General features: G+C 38.4%; 1 protein-coding gene and 1 pseudogene across 1 annotated transcript in view; both read right to left on the bottom strand.

Moving 5' to 3' along the window:
• The window catches only part of LOC104776704, a 13729-nt gene extending 6505 nt beyond the window's left edge, over positions 1-7224 (bottom strand). Inside the window, exon 1 of the mRNA XM_010500812.2 lies at positions 7096-7224. The gene's annotated coding sequence lies outside the window, so the exon portion shown is untranslated. The remainder of the gene's footprint in view (positions 1-7095) is intronic.
• LOC104776703 lies at positions 3770-5202 on the bottom strand (annotated as a pseudogene).

Raw genomic sequence — 7296 nt, 5'->3', positions numbered from 1 at the left:
TCGCATGCACTAAGAGGAGAAGAAGAACTCGCATGCATTGGTTGCTTCCACCGCCCAAAATTCTCTATTTAAGGGACCTCACTTCTCTCATTTTCGCACAAAGTTACAAGGGGTAAGGAGAGACTTTGAGAGAAAGAGTGAGCGAGAGAAAGAAGAGAAAAGGTGGCGAGTTGTTAAGGAGAAGAAGAGAGTGTTCAAGACAAGACTATTGACCGCAAGTTGAAACGATAAGGAGATCGTTTTCAAACCAAGGAAGGGATCAGAGTGTGCCGTGAGGAAAACTCAACAAAGGAGGCCGATCATCGCCAGTTTACAGTGAGTTCAGGCACATGTCTTGCCAGCTTAGATGGAGAGTTGAAACTCCTATCTATTGCGCAGATCTGCATGTTTATTTAGTTGCATGTTTTACCGGTTTAGATGGGGGAGTAAATACCACCATTTAGTACGCGGATTGCATGATTGTTGTGTTGCATGTTTTACCGGTTTAGATGGGGGAGTAAAGACCACCATTTGGTACGCGGATTGCATGATGGTTGTGTTGCATGTTTTACCGGTTTAGATGGGGGAGTAAATACCTCCATTTAGTACGCGGATTGCATGGTTATTGTTGTTGCATGTTTACTTGAATGTCTTTGTGATTTTCTTGTTTAAATACAAGCGCTGTGAGGTTACTCTGGTTGTTAGTTCGAAATGTTCTAATAACCAGGGTGGTAACATGATAGGATACTTGTGAAATTATGAGTTTAAAAACCATGTAAATTTCAAGTATCAAAATTGGTGAAGTCTTAATGCATTTGTCCGTGTGAAATTCCGGCTAAGCATGGTGAGACTTGGTATGGTTGTCCTTCCTATTCCGTACCACATGCAACCGCGACATGTAACCCATGTGCGTGTGTTGTAGGGTTGGTTACGAAGAGCTCGGAGGTTACTGGGTTCGCTATCCTGGCCGAAGCTGTTTACACGACGGTGTGACTTGAGAGAAATCCGGTTGCATGCCTTTGTGGCTGTAACGCGGTTGTTCTAAATGGGGTGAAGGAGAGGAAGCATACTGGGCCCCTAAAAATAAACTTGTTTAAAACTTGCATGTTTTAGTACAAGTTATGTGTGTTGTTGATGCATGTTTATGCATGTTAGAGAGAATTGCATGATAGCTTATTTGTTTAGCTCAATGTCTTCCGCATGCTATCTCTGGTTGTTGTGGTTGTTGTATGCTTGCGTGCATGTTGTTTGTTGTTGGGGTTATAGAGTTGGGGATTAACTCTCTGCAGGAACCCTGAGCTCACTAAGTAATCTTAGATTACTTATGATAAATTTTTGTGCTGCAGGTAACCCTAGAGGGAACTAGAGGCCGTGGTGAACGATAGNGTTTAAATACAAGCGCTGTGAGGTTACTCTGGTTGTTAGTTCGAAATGTTCTAATAACCAGGGTGGTAACATGATAGGATACTTGTGAAATTATGAGTTTAAAAACCATGTAAATTTCAAGTATCAAAATTGGTGAAGTCTTAATGCATTTGTCCGTGTGAAATTCCGGCTAAGCATGGTGAGACTTGGTATGGTTGTCCTTCCTATTCCGTACCACATGCAACCGCGACATGTAACCCATGTGCGTGTGTTGTAGGGTTGGTTACGAAGAGCTCGGAGGTTACTGGGTTCGCTACCCTGGCCGAAGCTGTCTACACGACGGTGTGACTTGAGAGAAATCCGGTTGCATGCCTTTGTGGCTGTAACGCGGTTGTTCTAAATGGGGTGAAGGAGAGGAAGCATACTGGGCCCCTAAAAATAAACTTGTTTAAAACTTGCATGTTTTAGTACAAGTTATGTGTGTTGTTGATGCATGTTTATGCATGTTAGAGAGAATTGCATGATAGCTTATTTGTTTAGCTCAATGTCTTCCGCATGCTATCTCTGGTTGTTGTGGTTGTTGTATGCTTGCGTGCATGTTGTTTGTTGTTGGGGTTATAGAGTTGGGGATTAACTCTCTGCAGGAACCCTGAGCTCACTAAGTAATCTTAGATTACTTATGATAAATTTTTGTGCTGCAGGTAACCCTAGAGGGAACTAGAGGCCGTGGTGAACGATAGGAAAACCGAAGTAGTTTTGTTTTTGGTGTCTATTGTAAAATACAAGTATGTTTTCTTTTTGTATCAAACTTTGGTTGTAGGCCTAGTGCAAAACTTTAAGACCTTCTGTTTAATCGGTTGTAATTAATGTTTTTTTTTAATCAAAGTAATCGGTTTTATTTTAAACGGGCGAGTGGTGCTGATATAGACTTTGTCCGAGTCGGCTCAACACATGGCACGTCTGTAATGTTGTAAAGCCTTAAGGATAAGCCGTGTGGTCGGGAACCTCACCGATGGACTGGCCAAAAGGGTCTTGATTTGTTCTTGTACTCGGCCGGACCGTCGATGAATGTTCCCATTATAGCGTCCCGGTGCTGTCCGTGGTCCGCCCGGCCATACAACGGTTCGGGAGCTTTACAATGTATGTGTCGACTCATTATGTAAATATCTATAGATATCTTGTTCTACTAATGAATATTGTATACAAGGTTTTCGGGCAAATTTGACAAACCACTTAAACCTCAACTCTAAAATCTATTTCCAAGAATCCCTAATATGAAAAAGACACTTCTCTTACTCTCTCTCTCTCTTTCTGATCACTCACTCTAGTGAGTCAGATTTTTTTTTTCTTTCACTTTCAGATAGAATGTCGTAATTAAAATTTATCAGTATTTCGCAAAGGCTACCACTGAATCATTATATTAATGAATTTAACTTCCCTTAATTATTGATAATAAATTTTTGGATCTTGTGAAATTAAACTTTGTTTTCAACTCTCACCAATAAATGCATAAGTATGAGTGACATTTACATCATAAGCTTGTATGTCTTTTATTTTCAACTAAACATGATTAAGAGACACACATATAATTGTTGTTATTTAAGTGGAAAAAATTGGTATGCTTTTATATGTGTTCTTGAAGACATTTGCATTTCATATGAGCTCTACCATTTTATACGTTTTTAGTAGTCAGTGTCACGTTCTGTTTCATGTTGCCCAATTAAAGCGGTGATTATAACCAATTTCATCAAAGTACGGAAAAGGAAGAAGGATTTGTGGATCTAAATGTCAAGATTAATCGATACTTTGATACAAACTGGTGAAGAAGCCGGTTTTGTTTGGAGCCGGTTCTGTTCCAACACTTGCGCAACCGAGTCGTCAAGATGATCAAGTCGGGACTGTTCGAGCAGCTATCCGCTTTCTATGGCCCTATAGTAGATTCAGCGCCGAGACTTGGGATTCGGAAGACTATAGGCATATAGGAGTTTGATCGATACTTTAGAGTGTACCCGCAGGAGAGGAACACAAGAGTGTGGGACTTGGGAAGAAAGGCAGCCTACGAGGAGGCTGTCAAGGGCATGAAAGAAAGGACGTGTCTGCTTGTGAAGAAGCAGAAAGAGAAGATTATCAAGCTGATAAGAGGCAGTTGGGAGATCAAGAAGCTTGAAGCCATGAGTGCCATTATAACCGAGCTGAATAAGAGTTAAACAGCATTGGGAGAAGGAAGGAGTAGCATGGAGAATTTTCAGAAGGACGTTGTGGAGGAAAGCGTCAAGCCTGTGAACAGTTTCTTGCTAGAAGGGGAGTTTTTTGTTTTCCAATTAAATACATAAAATATGTGTTAAAAAAAACAGTTGTAATTTGTGTGTAAAATTAAATAAAACTCTAATGTATGTTTTAGAGAAAAAACCATGTTATGCTGTATATGAGTTCTTAAAAACATTTGCATTTCATATGAGCTCTACCAAAATTTATGTTTTTAGTAGTCAATGTTGTGTTTAAATTCATTAGGACCTATTAAAGCGACAATTATGGCTGATTGTATCAAAGTACGACAAAGGGAGAAGGACATTGTGGAAGAAAGTTTCAAGATTAATTGTCGTACTTTGATACAATCGGTCATAATCTCTGTTTTAATAGACCCCATTGTTTAAACTCTTGAAAACATAAATATGGTAGAGCTGATATATTGCAAATGTGTTCAAGTACTCATATAAAAGCATATATGGTATTTTTTCTTCAAATCATACAGAATTTTATTTATTTTTAACATACAACTTTTTTTTATATAAATAACAACACATTTAATTAGAAAATAAAACTACCCTGGCAGCAAGAAACTGTTCACAGTTTCCACGCTTTCCTCCACTATGTCCTTCTGCCAGATCTCCGAACTGCTCCTTCCTTCTCCCAGTTCTGCTGAACTCTTATTCAGCTCCGCCATGATAGCCGCCGTGGCATCAAGCCTTTTGATCTCTCAGCCCCCTCTTATCAGCTTGATTATTTTCTCTTTCTGCTTCTTAACAAGCATACACGTTCTTTCTTTCATTCCCTTGACAGCCTCCTCGTAGGCTGCCTTTCTTCCCGAGTCCCATACTCCTGTGTTCCTCTCTCGGGGGTACACTCTGAAGTACCGATCGAACTCCTCTACGCCTATAGTCTTTCGGACCCCAAGTCTGGGCCCTAAATCGACTATAGGGTCGTAGAAAGCGGCCAGCTGCTCGAACAGCCCCGAATCGATCATCTTGTCGACTCGGTTGCGCAAGTGTTGGAACAGAACCGGCTCTGAAACATCCACCCAGAAGATACAGCAGTTGTACCTCCGGTCCGCGCAGATGGTTGAAAGACTCGAGCTAGGAGCGAAAGGATCAATGGTCGGGTCAAAACGCTCTGCAAGGAGAGCGTGGTTGAATGAGTTGGACCCGCCAACTACAATAGGGAGTTTCCCTCTGGAAACAACTTCAGCTATGGACAATGTCGCTAAAGAGCGAAACTCTCCTGGGGTAAGTTCACCATCTTCGGGGCGAAAGTCACCGAGAAGATGGTGTGGGACTCCACCTTGATCATTGAGTGGGATGAGATTTGTTGCAATCTCTATCCCACTATATACTTGCATCTTATGGGAATTGATGATCTCTCCGGAGAAATGGTTGGCGAGATCGACGGAGAGCGCGACTTGCCAGTGCCGGTAGTACCCGTGATGAGGACCACCTTGTCCTTGGGAGTGTTTGGCCCTGATTTTCCCATGCACATGGTCACTGATCGTGGTCGCTGCGAAATGGTAGTGACGGTGGAAAGGGGAGAACGGAAAAATGATGACAAGGTGATGAATGATGACAAGGTGATGAGTGCTTCCATTTTTTTTGGTAGAGTAGAGATCACGAAACTGTGTTGGCTTTTTTTTCTGTTGTTGAAGGAAAGTTTTTCGCTTTAACTTAAGCTCTCCCCTCAGTGGTGGTGTAGCCTTCTTATTTATAGTAAATGCAAATACGTACATGCATGCATATCCCTATATATTATAGTAGTGTAGACACATAAAGAGAAAATTGTAACTGAAGTATTGGAAATGTGTAATATGGTGATTTTGTTTTTAAGCTCATAAACATCTTTGACAAATTATGTCCACTCTATTGCTAATTTCTTTGTTTGTATATATGTATTACTAAGTCAAGACCAATAAACAAAGATGCATACGCATGTTTCATGTTTGTCACCCTGATATGCACGAAGAAATTATGTATTTTTAGTTTGTTTTTAAAAGTAAATTCAAATTAACTTTTTGACATTGCATGCATCCTTATATATTCATCCTTATAACGAGGAATTTGTTTTTTGGACTGGCTCCAGAGAGCCATACAAGTTTCGACCATGCCCATGGTTTCAAACAGCTTACAAGTAACCGTCCAAACCACGACCCATATTAATGTTTGGATGATGAGAGAGATATTGGAAGCTTCCAAGGTGGGAATTAAGAGAGATGCCTCAGTGAGAAATTAATTTTGAAGTATAAATAATTAAGTATTCATTGTTAAGACGTTACTTTTGAAAAACATGTGAATATTTTGGATTTATATAAGGTGAAGTTTAAATCACTAACTGCCATTTTCAAGGAGGGGATCAGGAGGGAGTAGTAACGCATATATTCAAATGCTTTTTCAGATAACCCGGAGAGAAATCTGAAGACTCAAACAAACTGGTTTGGTCAATATATAGTTAATGTTTCTGATTTTGAAACGTTTACTGAAATACATTAATAAGCATTTCACAGAATTTGATATGTGCCATTTCCAAGAGTGGGAGCAGGACGGTTACAAAGGAAAGATTCTTAGAAATTGATAATGATACCAAACAGTATAATTTGGCATGTGTAAGAAATTGATTTTCTTCATATCATATTTCTTTTTCCTACTAATGTCAACAATTGTTTTTTACAGAATTGAACTTTTGTTTCAATAGCTAGTAAGAGATTAGATGTAGTTTTTAGAATTCTACGTGTGTCTTTTGATGTATTACTTAGCTAGTGTCCTTAATTCTACTGAAAAACATCTAGGAAGAATCCTGGCCATCAGGCCGTCTCTACCTCATGACAGAGTAGGCAAATGCCATGGATCCATCACAAAAATCAAAAAATTTCTTTAAGCAAAAGGGTCCAATTTTCTTTAAAAAAATTTTTTTTAACGGGTTTTTAGATTTTTAAAAAATTTGACATATGTCCCTTTTAGTTTAAGACAGGGCTGCTGGCCATAGATCAAGCTAGTGTCACTGAAGATATATGGGGCTAAATCCATATTAACCTTCTTAATCATAAACAAAAGTATATTATTTCAATACTAATGTCTTTAAAGATCTGTTTAACTGTTTTTAAGATGTTTAAAGATTTTATAAATTCTAATCTATAGTTTAACTTTGAAAAGCTAAGCTTTTAAGAAGAAAAATGTTGAGCTTTTAAGAGCTTTACAAGATGTTAACAAAGTATCAAATTAAAATTGTTTGAAGAGAAACTAAAAGTAACACATGCAAGTAAAATCAACTGTGGAAATATAAATAATTTTGAAATTATGAAAGTGATTGGAAATCTTGACTCAACTCTTGTTTAATTATATATGTAAAATTTTATGAATACCATCTGACCGACTAACATCACATGAAAATGTCTCGAAACAAATTTTTTTCAAGACATCATCTTCTCAAATCAATAAATTTTCATAGCTCAACAATTATCAAAATTCTTAACAGCTGTTTACAAATTACCTGCAGCCATGGCGCCCTTTGTGGAGCCTAGAGGTTGGTCGACTATCGAGCAAGCTTCCCTCCTTGATTTCTTGTGATAGCGAGCAACACGATTTGTGTCTCTTTACCTCTCTTTCTTCTTTCTTTTTTTTTTTTTTTTTTTTTTTTTTTTTTTTTTTTTTTTTTTTTTTTTTTTTTTTTTTTTTTTTTTTTTTTTTTTTT

Source organism: Camelina sativa, chromosome 3 (genome assembly GCF_000633955.1).
Source record: "Camelina sativa cultivar DH55 chromosome 3, Cs, whole genome shotgun sequence".
Taxonomy (NCBI): domain Eukaryota; kingdom Viridiplantae; phylum Streptophyta; class Magnoliopsida; order Brassicales; family Brassicaceae; genus Camelina; species Camelina sativa.
This window is presented reverse-complemented; position numbering and strand designations above follow the sequence as displayed.